General features: G+C 40.4%; 1 protein-coding gene across 2 annotated transcripts in view; it reads right to left on the bottom strand.

Annotated features, from left to right (window-relative positions):
- The window catches only part of cdk18 (cyclin dependent kinase 18), a 44,189-nt gene extending 27,195 nt beyond the window's left edge, over positions 1 to 16,994 (bottom strand). The window contains exon 1 of one of the 2 annotated variants that reach the window (XM_069513312.1): positions 16,848 to 16,994. The gene's annotated coding sequence lies outside the window, so the exon portion shown is untranslated. Of the gene's footprint in view, positions 1 to 16,647 lie in introns of both variants that reach the window. The other variant, XM_069513305.1, reaches the window with a different exon arrangement.
- Between the last annotated feature and the right edge of the window lie 2,013 nt (positions 16,995 to 19,007).

The raw sequence follows: 19,007 nt of genomic DNA, 5'->3' as shown, positions 1-19,007 counted from the left end.
AATGCCATTTCCAATAATAATGACACAGCCCCTTCAACACAGTATACCCAATTGCATGGGTTCAAAACTAATTAGACACTTGTCGGCTTATAGTCTCTTGGGCGTATGTGCTGCACTAAAATCACCATTTCGATTGAGGTGGATTTGTCCGTCGATATGAGGAGCGAAGAGGTGAAGTAAAGAAAAGGGTAAAGAGGCTCAAAAACCTCTCAGAGAAAGCAGGTGCACACAGAGAATCTAGGAAATGGTAGACTGAGGACTTGTCTTGTGGGAGATCTGCATGATGAAGAAACCCTTGTTATGACTGCAAAGAACGCTCTCTAACGTGTAGGCAGATGTGGTTCCTTGTCGTTAGTTCCTCTCCTTGACATTTATATTTCTGACGGAGGCTGGCAGAATGAATTTAGAGGTAAACAGGAGCATTCTGTGCTGAGATTCAGTGAAAAGACAGAATATGAAAATGGATGACTTGTCTCCACTTCCTCCCACCCTTCAGATATGAAGCCAAAATAACCTGAATATGAACGCTGCTAACTTGTGCATTGGGATCCAGACTCTGCGCAGTGGCAATACGGGGGCGGAGAGGTTTAACTTAATTATACACCAATCATGTGTCAGTCTCAGCTGTCAATCATGATGTTCAACACAATTTCTTTAGGCTTGGACAAACATCAGTGTAATAAGAACTCCCAAAACTGACCGAAGCATCTTTGAGAAAAAAATCTTTTGACGTGTACTTTTTTTAGTCTGGTGTATGTCCCATCCCTGGACATGGAGAAGGTTGGATTTATGACCTTTAACATTTGGTTTCACTTTTTTGGAGCAGTAATGTTATCCACCTGTATATACAATCTATGCCACAGTAGCAGGACACTTGCTGCAATGGCCAAAGCATCAAAAGAGCCTTTGAGGGTGAGGAGGTGGAATATTCTCGACTGGACGAGTCTGTCCCCTGAGCTCAGTCAAATTGAGCTGCATTCTTCTTGGTGAAGCAGCGGATCAGTGCTGATGTCTCTGGGATCAAGTGCATCAACTGCAAAGGATTTCCACTCAAAAATAAAAATATATGGAAATTATTCCAATTCTTGTTTATCTGTCCAGTTACTTTTGAACCGCTCATCCTTGGGCATTATGCATTAAAAGGTCTTCATCTCCCACTCATGCAAATCTGCTCTGATTAAAGCTAATACTTGGCACTCTTTTTTAATATTTGTATTTCAAAGTGAATGTGCTGAAGCTCAGAGCCAGAAAAAAAAGAAATGAGTCACTGTCCATATACTTAAAGTCTGAACAGTAAAGAGGTGTAAGATAGTCCAGAGTTTAATGAAAACAACAGAGGCTTTCTCAGAACAAGAGAGGTGTGGGTGGCAGCCATAAATTGAACAATGAGCGGAGGAGAGGAGGCAGCTCAAAAAGTGACAGTAAGTAAGTAATCCCCAGATCAGAGCCGGGAAAAGGGAAGATTTCTCATTATAAACACGGGGAGCCTTTAGAAATCAATCAAAGTCTCAGTAGCTCAAAGGAGCCAATGTTAAAATCCGGAATGTCAAACCTGTCAATATCAAAGCCATTTTCAATGAGCAGTAAAAGCAGCAACACAGACCCTTTATATTTTGAGAGCTAGAAAAGACTTTTGGCTCAGTCACAACTTTATCACTGTCATCATCGCAAGAGTTAAGACAGACTTCTTCAAACACATGATATCTTAGCACAATAATTCACTGCAGGGAGGCAGGAGCTCACTGTGGTTGTTCCCACAGTGATTCTGGCTGATAGGATCACGGCGGCCAAAATACACAAGAAAAAAAAAAACTACAGCTATCAGATACTAAGCACATTCAGATGGAGAGGAAAAAAGTGTCTTTCTTTGCAGAGATAAATGCAGGTGGCTGCAGGGCTGATGGGTTTGCGGTCCTGGCTGATGCTGTTTTCCTGAAAGAATGTGTGAGGTGGTATTTGTGGAGGCTGACTTCCTATATACTGTCCTGCAGGTCTACACTGTGAAACAGGAAGTGCCTCCACTTGTTTTCATACAGGAGGTGAATAAAACTAATTGTATACTATAGTTGATGCTGTGCTCTAAACAAGAGGTGTAATCCACTCAGGCAAGCTGGCATTGGTGTTAAAACAACAGTACAAAGAGCTCTTTGTCTCAGGAGCTGAATAACAGTTCTATTTTCCTTTACTCTGTTGTTATCTTTTCAATGTGGAGGACGTGTTTGTTTCTGTGATGAGAAGTTCATACCTCTATCCCTGCATCTTTTAACTGATGATAAATGTAGGTGGTTTTTTTTTAAGTGTTCTTACCAGTCACTGTATATATAGATGGACGAAACCAGAGCTGGATCTAAATTGGGGCCACAATTCACACAGCGGGGCCAATTATATGTACAGCATACATGCACAGTTCCTGATTCCTAGTTCACTAGAAATCACTAGCTCTATAGCTTTAAGCACAGCCACAGAATATTGAATATATTTTGAAAAAGGTTCTTTATTTAAGCAAATTGTGTTCTTCAAAAAACCTTAAAAATTCTTAACACATCATCATTTTTAGTGTTAACATTGTTAATGAGTCGCTATTATTAAAAAAGACTATCTTCAAACTTACATACTGCTCAGTCAAGAATTAGCAAGAGAAAATGTGCAGAAAACATCAAGCTCAGCTATGCTGTAAAACAGAAAACTGCATTTGTCTTAAAACCACTCTCAAGTACGACTCAGGCCCCGATATTCATATCAAAGAGCTGTTGATAGAAATTGCATTGTTTGCAAATGTCAAACTATGATTTTGTAAAGCACATGTTTGATCATTTTTATTCTTCTTCTTCTGATTGTTATTATTTTAATTATATTATGTTCTTACAAAGAGTTCTGTTCTTTTCATGGCAGCTTAAAACCACATCTCAATCTAATTGTGGCACTCGACACAAAGCCAGGGGATCAAGGTTAGTAGGATACAAGGGCCATGACTTTCTACACCACATTTACTCTGGAGCAAAGTGACAGACTGAACCTCTGACCAAGCATTTGCATTATTAAAGCTCTTAGCTTGTTGATCTGTATGGAAGTGAACAGATATATAGGTTAACACACGCATTGTTAGCTCCAAACAATCCTCCATTTGCAAGGTACCTGCACATGAATTCAGCACAACCCAATTGTCTTGAGACTGAGACTAAACAAAATAAGAACCTTAGTTGCTAATAAAGCCAACCATGACTGTATGCAAAACAAAGGGTCAGTGCTAATCATATAAACTTTAATTTCACCAACAATGAATAAAGGACAAATGGGACAATGTAAAGAAAAGTACAAACTAAGAAGTAATCTTTGTAAAAAAAAAAAAAAGGTACTGAAACAAAGAACAATAAACAAAAAGATGGTTAAGAAGAATGAAAAATAAGCGTCATGCTGAGTTTCAAGGTTGCTTATCTTTGAGTGACAAGGTTGAAATGAATCAAAGCTTCTGTGAAATGTTAAAAAACCAATATGAAAGTGTTTTCTGCAACCTTGGAAGAGTCCAGGGCCCATACGCACATCTACAATCATTTCATTACCATCCATGCTCCCTGTTTACACTTCAGACCAACCCTATAACTCTGAGCTTAGTCCATAGTACAGAATCTTTCTTCTACCATGGCTCTGTTCACTTTGTTGTGTTACCAAACCTGTAAATCATGGCTGAATATTGTGGAAGTACGACAATGTAAAAGTAGAGTTTGAGCTGTGGTTGAGTGAGTCATGAGTCAAGCAGATGATTTGATTTGTTGCTTATTTGCATCAGCAATGACATAAGTTCCCACTCCCTGTTGGTAGTCTCCATCCCACTGTGTACAAACTGAGAGCACAGCATCACATGCTCACTTTGACCTGGAAGTGAAGGATCCTCCTGACCTAAACCATTGTCAAGACTATTACAATTAAACCCTGGAGGGTTTTATAATCCACACATGGAGACGAATAACAGCACTAGCTATTTTATCTTAAAAAATCTAAATGAGTTGACACAGTTCTTAAGCCAATATGGCAAAGTAATATGAAAGTAGTGTATTCATACTGTGTGGAATTGTGTTAGCCTCTATTTCTTTGGCAATGATTTTGTGGCTAATTGTCACTTGTGAGTAGTACAACACCGTTATATATCTAAAGAACATGATACAATGTGGTTAGGTTGTTTTGGTTGATTTAAAAAACTAAATATAATACATAATAATCAACAATTATTATTTTTAATCATTATTATTCTGCACAAAAATGTATTTTTTGTGTGAATGCTAAGAATACGTCTGAAATAGTCACAGGTTGTTGCCAAGCGTTTCTAAATTAGGAAGAGTATTTTCAATGTTTGTAAATGATTTTGAAAAAGCTTTTTCAAGCTTGTGTGGACTTTGTATCTACTTAATGTGGAAAAGATGCAACTCTAATGTCCGAATATGTGTGTGTCTCTTGTTCCAGTTTGTTGAGACAAAACATCTGTTTGGTAACTGAGACTGCAGCCTCAACAGAATGTGAGCACATGATTGGGATTTGCCCACTCAAATCTAATTCTCCCCTCAGAGAATCAGCACCTCTGCAATCTCAAATATTAGAATCATTTGATCATTTGTCGTCAATATGCTTCCTATGAAATGTTCCCCTCTGCCCAAACAACACAGTGTTTGTGATTGGGCAGCAGTGTGTGAGGATGTGAGATGTCTTGTGTCTCGCCCAGGAGAGAGTCTCCACAGGTCAACACCTCATCTCTTTTTTTATACTTCTTATTTCCAGCGTGATATTCTCTTCCTGGCATCTGCTGTCGTCTGCACTTGTTCCCTCTTGTCTCTTGACTGAGCTAAAATATGAACCATTTCTTTTCTGAACGGGACATGGAAAAATACAACAGCTCCACTCTGACAGGGAGCCTCTTTTTATTCACTCAGCTCCCTCATTTGCCTTCTTTTACAACTTAAACGGACAAATGGGCAGTGTGTGTGTGTGTGTCTGTGTGTGTGTGTGCGCAGGACTGGTGGTGTGCTTCATTTATCTTCTAAACAACAGACGTCTGTCTGGACAAGGGTACAGTTTTAGGGTCTGGATCTTTGCAGAGTTTCTGGCATCACTCACTAAGCGGCTCTGTCAAAGGAAGGAAGTTGTGTGACACTGTCTGACACACACAAACACACACAGACACACACCGCTCCGGATGAGGTGCCAGCAAATCTCAGTTTGCCTGTAGCTCTGATCCTCCCTCGACACAAACACACTTCATGTTGCCACGGCGCCCACTCTCCTCTCCACTTTATTTTCCTGCTCCTCTTTGATGTCTGTTCGTCTTTCTCTCCCCCTCCTCCATCTCATGCATCTTCATGAAGGTTAATTCTGATATAACAATTATTTCTAATACATTTTAGCTGACAAATCTACAGTTGACTGTGAGGCATTCATGTGAGCAATATAACAGATGGGATCACAGTCTTCTGATGCAATGAAATTGTAAATAACTTTACTCAGTACGACAGTGATTGCTTCCCTATCAACAAAAAATCTAAGATGAAGGCACAAATTAGACTTGAAAAAGGCCAGAGAAGCAGCTGTGGACCTGAACGCAGGGAGGACTGTCACTGCACCACGAGCCAGAACACAAAGCTCATGTCCACTGTGTAATTGGGGAGATCTGAGGCTTTTAGAAAGATTGTCCTCACAACAGAAATAATCATTTATTGCTTGTTCAAAGCCCTAAAGTGATTACCCGACATCACAATGGTATTGGTGCAGCAAAACCTCTTTAGTTTCCTGTTTTTTTTTAAATCACTGATTGTCTCCAAATATTTGCAAAGTAGTTTTTGTTGAAATTAATCATTTTAGTAAAATTTGTAACAGATTTGGACGCCCCCAACTAATCGCAATGTCTGCATTTCCAATGTTGTGTCCTATGCATCAGTTACTGTATAAATGACTAAACCAAGTCAGACATGAGATGAACACATTCCCACCACATCATGTACATTCTCATGCACTCTAAAAAGCGGGTTAGTATGAACATTTATACATTTATGGTAACAGTGAATACATCCCTGTGAATTGTAGTGACCGAAGAAACAGTAAGAGGACAAGCTGGTGAAATACTAGAGATCTGACACTAGAAGGTAAGGAACTAGTCTGTCATATATTTGCACGTTCCATTTTTAAGCTGTTCTACTCGGTTGCACTGTAGGGCCTGTTTACATTTCATGTGTGTGGGTGTGTGTGTGCGCTGCACTAATGTGAATGTAAATATTACTTTCGGGCTTCTTTGGTGGTGGGTCAGCTATCCCTTGAAACACTTTCTGGAGCTGCACCTTTATTTCGTTGTATGTTGTAAAATTACAATAAAGTTTCTATTCATTCACAAGAGCTCCCCAAACTTCTTTCTCTTTTCTACACTTGCATGCTCAAAATCTGTCTGTCTGTATTTGGTTTGCATATCTCGAGAACCGTTCATCTTATTGGCTTCACACTTGGCACATGTATTGTTAAGGGACTTTTTTAATACAATCGAGAAGAGTTTGTTAGAGCACAAAAACCGCCTAAACTACCCCAGACATCATGTCTGTCTTTAGTGTTAATTTACACTTTGAGGACATATACAACTGTTCATTCAGCAAATACTAATAAAAGCATCTTAATTTATTTGAATATACCTTTATACATGTTTGCTTAATTTTTGGTACGTGTATATTTTGGATGAATGTTTGTTTTAGTTGGCTCCTGCCTAGGTTGGGTAGATGGATAGATGGATGGATTTTTTATTTTATTTTGGTACACCTATGTGAATGCAGTCACATACTGACCGGGGAGGCTACACAGCCTTCATCCAAAAGATACAGCCAAGAAACATCCTGAACACAGCAAATTACCAAAATAATGATCTTTATTACCAAAATAAAAAGATTCAGAATGAGGGCAGGGTTACTTGAGTATTGGTCGTTTTTTTTAAAAACAATTCTGCACAGCATACCTTCAAATATCCCATCCCCTCAAAGGTCATCACTGTAAATACATGACCTGCCCAGTGCAAACAAAAATTGTCCTTTTGGCCAGTGACCAAATCCACTGGAGCAGCTGAATGATAGCTGCCTCAGGGGGGGGTTGACGAGGATTCAGTTGGATTCAGCAAAAAGCCATATGTCATTGGTCTCATGACCCGAAAGTAAAATACACAAATCCCCTGATGCATTCTCATGTAGAGAGGGCCAGCTGATGGAAAAGATGCAGGGCTTGTTAGATGGGCTTCAAGATTTTCTACAGGTCAGTGGACACAGCCCTCAGAGAATATGACACACAGTCCACCTATGAGGCATACAGCAAAAGGCATGGAGATACACGAGTGTGACTCACACTGGGGGTTGAGTGCACAAATGCTCACGCTCAGATTCAAAACCTCAGGCAAATATTTTGTGACGCTCTTTCATTTTTTCTCCCACCCAGTTTGTTGGAATGGAATGAATGAATGAAAGAATGAATGAATGAATGAATGAATGACCATGGGAGGCCATGGAAAAGCATCTCTGGCACAGATGGAGCAGACCATTAGCAAGCTAATGTGGGGACCACAGCTTCATCCGTATGCCGTGTTTGTCCAGTGAAACCTGCCATGGTGGTTTTCTGTTCCTGACAGCCGCACAGGCTGCCAACACAAGCTGTGACCTCTGAGAGGGTCAGGATGGAGGAGGCATAGACAGAAAAATAAATGAGAGAAAGGTGAACGTCAGAGCACAGAGCACTGTCTGCCATTTGAAACATCATCCGAGACAAGAGATACAGAGGGAGAAAACACACTTATAGGTTCAGTGTGTAGCTACATCAGTGGTGAAATTGCATACCTCGTGAGAACTAAAGCCCAGTCCCAAATGAGACAATGCTCATTTTCTGAGGTCCTGGTTATGGATTGAGGTAATATGTGAATTGTGGTTAGGTTAAGTTTGGGTTAGGCATGTCATAGTTAAGGTTAGGGATAAGGTTAGGGTTCAGAGAGAGAGAGAGAGTAAGGAGAGAGAACCACATCTGCAGAGTTGGTCTATGTAATGCAAATAATCAGTTACATTTTCTATAGTGACCATTTATCTAGAAAAGGTGTTGACTGGGGGTTCTTTGATGCTTATTGATTTGAATGAAGGGAGATCCAAAGAGGTCCAGGTAAATTCCAATGGTTGTTTTTTTGATAAATGAATGTGACTTGTAGTTTTGTAAAATAAATTAATCGAGGCAAAAAAGCTTAAGTGTACAAAGCAGCAGTGAGGCCTGTCCACAGCAAACAAAGGCAAGCACACACTCAAACAGCAAGGTCAAAAAGCTGTGTGCTTCCAGTCAGCCACACCTCCACTAGGTCACTCTCCTATTTATGGCTCCATATAAAAAAAGAGACATAGAAAACTGGAAACTTAACATGTTTCTCTGGATTTCTAACAAGTTAAGAATTTGGACTGAAGAGGCTGAAAATATTGTCTTCCATGACTGTATCATTCAAAATAAGTAATCCCATTTATATATACTATAGGTGGGAATAATTATACTAATCTAAAAGGATGGTTCACCATTGCAAAGTGTATTTTGTGACTTCAATGAAGTACACAGAGCAGTGAGTCAGGAGGCCGGAGACTTCTCAGCTAATCAACGTTACAGTGATTAACTGCGCAACAGCTGCATCTGCAAGACACAGTCAAACAAGCTAGCATTGGCATCATGGGATTGATATTTGACTTTTTTATCCTGAGTAATAAAGAACAATTGTTGTATATTTACAGCTTTCCCTCAGAGTTTGTGTCTCTACTAATGGTGAATTTCAAGTGAAGACTGAACCTTCAAAACAACAGTGAGATCTGTGCACTGCTAGGATTGGATGAAGCAGCCTCTGCTAGCCAATCAGACGTGCTTTTATCCCACCCTCTCACATACTCTACAATAAACAAACATATTGGTTTGTTTCATTTCTCAAATTTTCTATCCAACCATATAATAATGGATCATCAGACAAATGACTCCAAAAATGACAAATAAATACATTTATTTAAATGTTTCTATTTTTTATTTTTGAAGATTGAACTGATAACCATTACATGGACCTGTGTTATTTGTGTATGTGTGTGTGATTGGTCATATGCTCTAAAACTGACCTTGGGCCTGGGGCTACATCACTGTCTGCTCCAGTAGTTCATATGGACTGAAAAACAACTAAGCTTGTAGACACAGACAACACACACACATTTTCCCCTAAAGAAATGAATGGTGCTGCTAGTGCTGCTTCACAGAAACCAGAGTGGCTAAAACAGAATTACTGTTAAACAGCTGCTGTGTTTATTCTGTAATGAAGCTAATCTAATTTTAGCTGCCATTATCCAGCCAAGTTCTTACAACAATAAGACACACACTATAATGGAGACTGATACAACAGTGTAGTGGGAACTACAATGCTAAATGCAAACCTCATGTATCCTGATCATACAGTCTATGATCTGAACATAATTCTTAATTATATCACCTATATTACAAATGTGAGATTATAATTTTCTGTTTTCAGATATAAAGTTTCCCAACTTTGAGTCGGTATTTGGACTAGATGAACATGTAGAAATCTACATTAACTGTTAGTCTGGCCACATGAAGTCCTGTGTCTGGCCACCTGATAAATAGTCACTTTACTTTAAGCTCAGTTGTGGCTCCTCAATCACCTCAGGGAAATATCTGGCTTTTGTAGCTGCTTTAAGCTCCACTGTGTTTACATACTTGCAGTCAATCCAGCTGTTTAATACTGGGCCGGTAGTGTACAGCGAGTTCAGAGCTTTTTTTTTGTTGAAGAAAGTTTTAATAGAGTGGAGTTGTTGCACCAGGAATCCAAAGCACTAAGTGGAAACAACCCTGTGTGTTTCTTTGAAACTGAGTTAAACTACAGAGTGGGGTGATAATCCCACACCTTTCACATAATACATAAGTGATTTACATCAGATATTGGTTTTAAAAAATATTCATTACTTAGACTTATCTTAGCAAAGCACTTATCTTCATCAGTCTTCTGAAAGGGGTCATTTGTTTATCAGACGGTATTTTATTTGAGGACTATTTGTACAAACTGAAGAACCATGAAACCAGAGAATTGGCTGAGTCTGATCATATCTGTGTTTATTCCACATCCAGCTCACAGTCAGATTATATCCACATGAACTTTAAACAGAGCCTGAAGAGAGACTCCCTAACAACAGTCTTGTTGCCTTGAACAACACTGTCTTACTTGATGGGAAGTTGGGATAAACTAACTGCAATTTTAAATTCCTCTTCTTTACTGAGTATGAAACTTGGCTTAAGCCCTGATTGTTTTAGGAGATAGAGGCAACCCAAAGGTGGTCCTACCCCCACAGGGGTAATCAATTCTGCCACTTCTCTGTGCAGAAGACAAGTTGAGAGAAAAGTCTGGTCTAGACAGATAGTGAAGCAACCTTGAGCTTGGGATTCAGTAGGAAAAATCTAGCATTCTCTTGCTTGACATCTTGATGGAATGTTACACAAGGCGAGTGGTTACAAATATATTGTCACATTCTCATCTCCTCTTTATCGCTGGGCTAAAGCTGCAATAAAATGACCTTTTGTTTCCTCCCCATCCTTTCTTGGAGTCGGGTCTCACTAGACAACAATCACTGCCTTATTTGCTCTGTTATTTGGTTTATACATCACGCTTGCCATCTCTCTGCGTGAATACTTGACTTTTTCTTCATTTTGTTTATCCCACATTGTCCTTAGGCCTCATCCAACTCATGTCTTCATAAATGTTTTTTCTCATAATGAAGACGTCACTAGGAGCAAAACTGACAGTAGCATTGACAGCAACAATAAAGCCCTCTGTCTTCCCTTCTGTTGCCGTCTACATGTCACCCTCTGCCCCTGTGTGAACAGAGGGCCTAGTGTATCCAGGGGCTGTGAGTGAATAACAACACCACTGGGGTCAACATCAGACTGGCCTGTTGTATCACAGGTTATCACAGTTTGTGCAACAGGCCCCTCGTGTCGTTTGGGCTGTTTTGTTTGTGCATTCATACCATATTAATTTATAAGAACGAAGAATATAACAAAAAAAACACAGATAGCCGAACTGGTAACACTTATGATTTTGCTCTTTCTTGTTCTAAATGACACAAAACAACAATAATAACGGTTTTGAGAACTAATTCCCTTCTGTACTGACCTATTTGTTTTAGTTTAACTCAAATTAGATTTTGCAGACACTAAGCAGCCCATTAAAAAAACTCCCAGCCCACAAACATAATGATTTTTTGAATATTTATGGAACCTATTAACCACCTGTATTTTTAAGGAATTGTCATGTACTTGATTTTTTAGTGTATCAGATATAAAAATGCTGCAAATTTGCTTATAATACTATGAAGATAATTGTATTTCTCTGGATGGTTATCACAATGGTGATTGTTGTATCTTTTTCACAAAAAAGGCTTTATGTTCATAAAGACAGTGTAAAGCAATTTAAAATATCTTTTCTGAGTTTGTCACACCACAGAGCAATGTGTTATCAACCACCCAAGCAAAAAAAGCTTAAAGAAAATCACCAAGTATATAAATAACTACAACAAGCACATCAACTGTCCCCTTTCATCATGAAGGAGCAGCAGTTCTACTCCGAGCTACCTCTGGATGTTTGAACTCCTCACCCTATTCTATCTGTAAGGCTGAGCCCTGGCACCCAATGGAGAATCCTAATTTCGACCTATTGTTTTCACGACCTTGTTCTTTCGGTCACCAACCAAAGCTTGTGACGAAAGGTGAGGGTATCATTGTAGACTGACCAGTAAATCAAAAGATTCGCCTTATGGCTCAGCTACTTCTTTACAACAAAATGGCCAGACAGTCCAGTACAATGTCCACGTAACTCCTGACACCGCACCAACCGCCTGTCCACATGTGACATGCATGAACTAAGTGAAGATGTCTGAGGGTCACCATCGAGCTGTTCAGATGTGTTACCCCACGCAATGTGAGGCCTGACTAGGTCTCTGCTGATTATTTAGCAAAATTTACTTTCAGAACAAGGAAAAGAAGGGTTAGAGTGGAGTAAAAAAGCTTCTTGGGTAAAGTGAGGGAAGAAAGAACAGAGAAACAAAGAGGAAGAGTCAGGAACTGACAAGAGAAGGAGAGTGGAGATAGCAACAACGCAGACAGTTATCATCCTCAGACAGGCTCGGTCTAATGGATATCTGTTTGTTGTGACAGAAAACATGAAATTACTGCAGCAAGACCAAAAGGGCACAGTGAAGAATTACACTGACAGGGAGCCAGAGCTTTCTAGACTGCAGCTTACAAAAACCTGCGAGACACCGAACCTTAATGAGGTGTCATTTTCACTTCCCTCCCTGCAAACACCAAATTCTATTAGTGTCAATGTTACCAAGGGCATGTATTGGGTTTAGCAGGCAGACTGTGTGTGTGCTACTCCTGATGATAACAACACCTGCTAACACCCTGAAACTTATTGCAGAAGCTATATTGGTGCTTTAGTGGCATCCATGCACTGTGCCTCAGTCTTTCTCCCCTGATATGGAGGAGACACATCTGGATGGTACTTATAGGATAGCATATGAAGACGGCTTTGTACAATCCGTCAGCATCCAAAGAATGATGGCATGAAAGAATCCAGGTCCAGGCACTCAAAATGGTTTGAAAAATGTAAAAGGCCTTGATTTAAATGGGCTTGATTGATTTTGCATTTACTCCTGCATTAAATGACAGGTCTTTGTGATGAAAAGAAGACACCCAGGTGAACGTGTTAATTTGACAAGACAGCAAGGTGAGAGAGTTTTGATGAACACTTCAAGCACTTTACAGAGCTTTTTTTTTTTTTGCCATTCACCTATTCACACACACATTCATACAGTGCATCTATGGGCAGCACTTTTTCCATGAGAACAGCAAACCCGTCAGGAGCAGTTTGGTGGTTCAGTATCTTGCCCAAAGACATATGGAATGGGGAAGACTGGGATCGAACTGCTCGCCCACGCTCTGAGCCACAGTGTTTTTGAAGTCGAACGTGACACACCGGGAAAAAGAAAACAGATACTTCTCTACTGGTATTGGGAAACAGTTGAAGATCTTTTTTTTTTTGCGAGTTTAACCGTGTCTAAAAAACCTGCAGTTTTTGGTGTGTCTATTTTCAAGTGTGTTGAAAAAATGTTCTTTTTAGAGAGAAAAGAGTCCAGTGATGAAGATCAACTGGTTGACTCAGCTCACTCATGTGTTTCTAGTTAACATGTCTTTCTCCACTAAACAATACAAACCATGAACATTAACTTAGATGCACGTGTTTTATTTCTAAGTTTAATGGCATAAAAGCGCTTTAGTGTTTTAGATGTTTACATCGGTCAGATCTCGTCATGTCACATTATGTGTGATTATTCTAATGTGCATGCTGTTGGGACTTTTCCCTCAGGTTTTGGCTCATGGCCGCACTCCTGACAGGAGATGCACTGACTCAGAGCTTACGTCACACCACTCGCACAAAGCAAACACATACAAGTCCCAAGGTGGGTACTGCCTGTGTCAGTGTGCGAGCGGGCGTCTAATAACCCATCACAGCTACGGCACTGGACTAACAACTAGGGAGGATGAAGCAAGCAATTATTTAAAGCGCCTAAACACCACTGAGCGGGGCAGTTAAATGTGAGCCTGCTGGCCACCCTCCTGCCCAGACAAACAAATCCTGGACTTCAGGGTGTCATCACACAGCTTCGCTCCACCAGGCAGGGCCTGTCACATTTGTGTTGGTCCAGTGTTCCCGCTAGGCTGCAAAATTCTACTATATGAAGCATTGGCTGCCTAAGATAGTGTGGATAGCTTAAAAAAAGCTGGATAGCTTGGCTTTGAATGTACCACCCACCCCCCGATGAAAATCTTTTAAAGCGTAAAGGATGATGTTGAGGAAAAACATGATTTTCTTTTGTCAGATAATGTGACCCTGGCAGGATTAGGGGCGCATGAAGGAGCGTGCTGCTGCTGCTCATCCACACCAAGACATAATTTGACTATTTTTTGGTGCTGTAGCTGAAACCTGTCATATAGTGAATGCATCAGTTGGGACTTCTTGTGATACTCTGTCTCTATGAGTTGTGCATGGAGAATAATTATATAATCTCTAAATAAAGTTTGTAAGATGAGTTTGAAGGCTCTGAAACCAAGTATGTGGACCTTTGATATGAGGCAATGTTGTTATATATTTAAATGATGATTTCTCAAAGGAATACAAAGATACCACCTAAAGCACCATGAGAAGACCACATTAGTACAAGCCCATGTTTTGTTTACTCCAAGCATTCTCATGTTTATAACGTGGTGCATATTCCTGCTACTGTTTCACTGATCAATGGCTGTTCTTGGTAAAGTGCAAAGAAGTGTACTGTCTACAGTGCCAGCACAGGCATGGTGCACACAGGTGGGCAGATCAGTAAGTGACTGTAGGCCTGCCAATCATTTCATTGACACCAAATACAATTCTTGATCCTATTAATTACAGTCATGCGAAGGCCACAGACATCGGCTACAATTTTATTTATTGTTAGCTATCGGGATGTGTGCTGGTGTGTTATTTTGGGTGAGTTGTGTGCGTGTTAACAAGCAGCTGCTGTGGTTATTAATTTATGAATTTATCAGTATGTACTGTACTTGCTTCACAGTTTATTCAACTCTGTACTGACCAATGAACATAAATATATTGTTCTGCTGTTAGTAAAGAGCTGAAGGCAATGGACCCTCATACAACCGACAATTGTGTTTGTTGTTTTCTCAAAACTACAAGAGGAGTAACACAACCTCACCTTGAAATTCTGTCATATCCAGATAACATTTGCTCACAAAGCTGCTAAATAATCTCTTTGCACAAAAACCCTAGAGCAACGACAGCCTACAATGGAAGTGATCTTTGTGCTGTTTAGGAAACCTCCAGCGCCAGAACACTTTACGCACATGACGGGTTGTGTTTAACAAATGATGCTTGCCTGTTGAAGCATTTAACCTCTCAGTGTTTCATCCCAGTGGCCAGTTGATCGACTGCTAAAATGCGAACCGCCTTTCATTTGGTGTGTTTGACCAAACGGTTGCACGTGTTTGTTCATCTGTGAGTGGTGTTTAGCGCCGGTGACAGGGCTATTGTTGAATATGTTTGGCTCCATCTTCACATTGCCATGGCTGAGTGGGCCCGGGGCTGTGTGATGAATCAGGGACTCGGTAATAAGCTGATTATGTAAACATTACTATTGTGCCTCTGCTGCAGCATGCTAAGGCAAAAATGTTGCTACTATGGACACTGATTAAACAGTATTCACAGAGGCACGGAGCTACCTGTTCAAAATAGCACTATTCTCATGATAGGCAGGTATACAGAGACTCTGTGCAAGCGTTACTTGTTATGACTGATAAACAACATTGTTCGATCCATTCATTACATCTTCATTCTAGTGTTTTTATTTTGTAAAGGCAAGAAAACAATTGGGCAGCACCAAGCATGCACTGCTGAATATTACTGATACAGAGCTCTGGTCACACGGTGTCAGCAGGTTGAGAAGCTACAGCCCACACGTGACACACCATGCTTAATTGTGGTGGTTATATCACCATTAGACAATTGCCTTACTAGACAGTGTAAGAATCTGCCAACGTGATCATAAATCAAATTATATAGTTGCATTGAGAACAATGGAATTACTTCAATGCTGTAACATGGAAAATAAAAATAACATGGCTGATGAGCCACAGTGATGCTTTTGAAGACCCTTCAACATAATTATGATGATGACATTTAGAACACTTATTCAGACTGTGATGTGTTCAACATGAACCAAAGTCTAACTACCACTACAGCAGCCTAATGTCTGCCTTATTCATCAACACATGACAGTGATATGGAAAAGGGAACCAGGTTTGTGTACACACACACACACACACACACACACATACACGCGCACACAGGCACGCACGCATGCACAATCACACCAGACATCCAATTACACCTGCAGGCCCTCATAGATAAACAGTGCTGTGTGTGCAGTGGATGGACTTGTGTGTATTTGCATGGCCCTTCCTGCAATACTACAATTCCAGTGTCGGTTTACATGTGAGTACTAATGCATGAGGCTGACCATCGAGCAGAGAGGTGGAGTGGAGTGAGTGCGGGGGTTTCACATGTCCTCGAGTTCTTATTGAATTGGCGATCAGAAAACAGAAGCCACAGTTATGAACATCTTTTCACATCATGTTTCCTCACATCAGTACCTGTTGTACTTACTGTACATTATGTAATGACCAGTCTTGTTACAGAGGGGAAATAGTATTACACGTTCATTCTCAATTTCATTCTGCAGCTTACAGCAATATGATCATTATGATTTTCATGTAGTCCACATAAAGATCACCATCAATGAATCTCAGAAGAGAGGAACAACTAATGTGGCGAGTAAGCAGACCCCAGTGGAGCACAGAACGACTCCGAGAGATGGTCAGTAAGCTAATGATGAACAAATCTCTTATACTGTACAGCACAGACCTCTCTCTTCCTCCCCTGACCCCTGACCTCTGCTGTCAGGTTGATATGACTTAATGAAAAATGTGAGTGGATGTGGCTGCAGCAGAGCTACTTACAGAGGAGCAGAGGTCATCCGCACTCACACACAGGAGGGCTGGATGAGGAGGAGACGCAGCCGGGGAGCAGACTCCTGCCTCTGTGCTACCCTGCCTTCCCAGGTGTCACTCACACACACACATTAATCCACAAGATGCACGCAGCTCTATCACAGTGATGGACAGACAGCTCAGCAGGGAGATGTGGGAAATGGACCAACCTGTCCACAAGTCCTTCTGACAGCTCACGCTTCCACGCTCCCTACGTCCGCCACGCCGAGCACTGCGAGCCACCTCACTGACCAGATAACTGGAAAGACTAGATTGAGACTCAGTAACACAGTGGGGACAGCTCAGGAGAGGAGAGAGTGCTGCTCTGAAGGCTTTTATAATCAGCCTGGGGCTCCACCCCCATCAGTCTCCGGCTGTGGCCCTCCCTCGTTGGTATGGCAACAGCCAATCACCGCGCAGCATAACACGAGCCTCCTCCTCTACGTCCTCCTCCTCCTCAGTCAGCCTCTGGTGTTGACAGTCACACATCAGCATGAGCTATGGAGGCATGTGTGTACATTTGTGTATGTGACAGAATTTTTTTAATGTTTTTGTGCGTATGAGTTTAAAATCATGTGTGTGTGCATTTGTGCATCTTAAGCCCATGCGACTCTGCATGTGCAGATATAACCATGTGTGTGCATGCATGTGTGTTAATGTGGGTGTGTGCTTTTTTTTTCTTGCATGTGTAAGGGTGCACATGCCCTTTACAAGTGCTAGTGTTTTAGCGGCAATGTGTGTGTTTCCTTTAAGTAGCTGTGCAGCATTTCTCCATCAGCTGTGTATTTATACCTGGTGCGATATTAGTGTTCCTGTTACTCATTTCATCAGCACTAATTAAGTACAACGATTTGATCGTTAAAAAACAAATAGATGGGCTACTGATAGTATGAAATACATAAGGAGTTGTGTGTCTGCAATAAATGCTGCATGCTGTAAATATCCTGGAATTTAAGTGCACTAAAAGGTCTTTCATAGCATGCACTGTACATTGTAAGTATAACATATCTCAGTATAAAATTTTATGCCTGTCTGTGTAACTCTCACCTCCGCCAGGTGCAAAAGACTGTGAGGTCGGCAGTTCTAAGACCAGAAAACGTGGGGTTTTTCACACTGAGGGCCTGATCTACTAAGATCCCAAATAAAGAGTGCTTAATTGCGTGTTCATTATAACAGATTGCACGTTTGGTTGGTGGCTGTTTTTCGGGTGATTTACTAAAAATAATTGTGTCAATGATAACAGGTGCAAACATGGTAGAGGCAGTAATATGTAAATGAGTGTTTTGCGTGGGTTACTGGTTTCCACCACGGAGCATTAGGGAGAGCAGAGTGACTGCAAGCACAAAGTGAAATTTTATGCGGAGGTGTTAGTGGAAGAGGCTTTGTAAATCAAAATGTGTGTGTTAAATTAAAGTATTTGCATCTCCTCCCAATATTTTACGCACTCGAGTACAAACGCCCGATATTGCATATTCATTAAAGCAAACATACTAAATGGACAGCGTGTTTTTTTGTGGGTGAAATCAAGTTAGTACACATTTTTACACGCGCAAACCTTGAGTAGATCAGGACCTCAGCTGGGAAAATAACTTATTATTATTTCTGTATTATTGTGGTAATATGAAGACTTTTCACTTGCTGGGAGATGGCAGACAAGGCACTAACAGTCACAGTGTAGAAATGTGACGATAGACAGGTAATGTATATCCACGGTATATTCGGTATATACGGTATATTCACATTACATAAAGTAACATATCAGTTATCCAACATTTCCATCAGTAAATGATAAAGATTGTCTGAATGTTTTGTTTCATAAGGTTTGGTTTTATTCTGTAAAAATAAAAGACTTCCTAACTCTGCTGTTTTAACTAATGGCCCTTTTAAATGTCAGTGGTTGTTTTATTGATGCTCTATTGATCAGTCATGAACCATTACTCCTCTATGGGCTTGTCAGGCTGTAGATAACTTGCTGTGGGTTTTTTTATGCTTTAGTTGATTGTGTATTCACATTTTCAGCTTCAAAATGAATGGTTCACAAAGAAAATAAAATCCTACATACTTAAGAGTTCCTCTGACTTTTCCTCTAACGCCACCATGTGGTTAACATTTGCAGTTCAGTGAACATAACCACAGCTGTGTTGCACAAATTCGTGGTCTCCAGAGGATGAATCATAATAACTTTGATCCCTGAAATTTCATGTATTAAAAATATATATTATATTTAAATTATATATATAATATGTAATGACATTGCCATCTACCCCAGCTGTATTGAAATACTGAAGAGAACATTTAGCTCAGTCCCACAGACCATGCATTATTGAGTA

The sequence above is a fragment of the Paralichthys olivaceus genome, chromosome 2 (assembly GCF_024713975.1).
Source record: "Paralichthys olivaceus isolate ysfri-2021 chromosome 2, ASM2471397v2, whole genome shotgun sequence".
Lineage (NCBI taxonomy): Eukaryota > Metazoa > Chordata > Actinopteri > Pleuronectiformes > Paralichthyidae > Paralichthys > Paralichthys olivaceus.
The sequence above is the reverse complement of the archived record's forward strand: the minus strand, read 5'-3'. Positions and strand labels throughout refer to the sequence as shown.